The sequence below is a fragment of the Mastomys coucha genome, chromosome X, assembly GCF_008632895.1.
Source record: "Mastomys coucha isolate ucsf_1 chromosome X, UCSF_Mcou_1, whole genome shotgun sequence".
NCBI classification, from domain to species: Eukaryota; Metazoa; Chordata; class Mammalia; order Rodentia; family Muridae; genus Mastomys; species Mastomys coucha.
The window spans coordinates 12650032-12651431 of NC_045030.1; positions in this window are offsets into that span (position 1 = coordinate 12650032).

Consider the following 1400-nt stretch of genomic DNA (forward strand, 5'->3'; position numbering starts at 1 on the left):
TCTTTGAAATTAAGAGATAATGTTTTTGTCTCATATAAATAGAAAAGACTTTAAAATCTTAAAGAAATAATCGCTTCTACTAACAAAACCGTTAAGAGAACCGTCTTAAGAGAAACTAAATTCTTAGTGTTGTCTAAATGTTTGCAACCCAGGTCCACCTTGAATCCTATGGCTCAGACAATTCTTGGCATAATAGTGAAGTACTTAATGCATTAAAGAAAAAGTATTGTGGTCTCAGTATGTACCCCAGGCTGTCCTGGAACTCATTTTGTGTCTCAGGCTGTACTTGAACTTGTCATTCTCTTGCCTCAGTTTCCCAAGTGCTAAGATTGCAGACATGTACCACCAAGCCTTGTTGTTTAATACATATTGGGTCAGTGGAAAAACAGTCAGATTAACACAGGGAAATTCATATTTCAGTGGCAACCACTCCTCTTTCAAAATATTATCATGATCAAAATAGCACATAAAGGAGACAATAAACTGAGAACATTCTATACTTTATAAGATTAGTAACCACCAGGGAATGTATGTATGTCCCAAATCCTTGGTTTAGATGACATTCTTTTTTTATTAGATATTTTCTTTATTTACATTTCAAATGTTATCCCCTTTCCTAGTTTCCCCCCTGAAAACCCTCTATCCCATCCCCCTGCCCCTGCTCACCAACTCACCTACTCCTGCTTCCCTGTCCTGGCATTCCCCTACACTGGGGAATCAAGCCTGCACAGGACCAAGGGCCTCTCCTCCCACTGATGACCGACTAGGCCATCCTCTGATACATATGCAGCTGGAGCCATGAGTTCCCCCATGTGTACTCTTTGGTTGGTGGTTTAGTTCCTGGGAGCTCTGGGAATACTACTTAGTTCATATTGTTGTTCCTTCTATGGGGCTGCTAGATGGCATTCTTGGTAGAGGTTGTTTCATATAAAAAATGTGTGAAATTAACTTTCAACATCTGTGTCAGTAACAATAAAGGAAGTTATCTGTGGCAATGAGGAAAGATACAACTAGAGTTTGCATTAATGTGAAATTTAATTGTTTATATAACAACTGAAAAATAAACAGACATTACAACCTGTGTATCACTTATCTGAGAAGTTTGAGGAAAGATACATTCTAAATTTTAGAATTTTAAATTTTGGAATATTTGCACATGCATAATGGGATATTTTATGGATGTAACCCAAGTCTAGACATGAAATTAATATGTACCACATGTACCTTGTTCACATAACCTAAAGGCAATTTTATATAGCATTTTGTATGAATAAGTTCATGCATGGAATCTTATATTTGTAAGATCTTATTGAAGCTCAAAAGTTTTTAATGTGGGATCATTTTAGCTTTCGGATTTAGTAATTAAGGATATTTTCTCCCTTTACCCACTATCTCTGTCA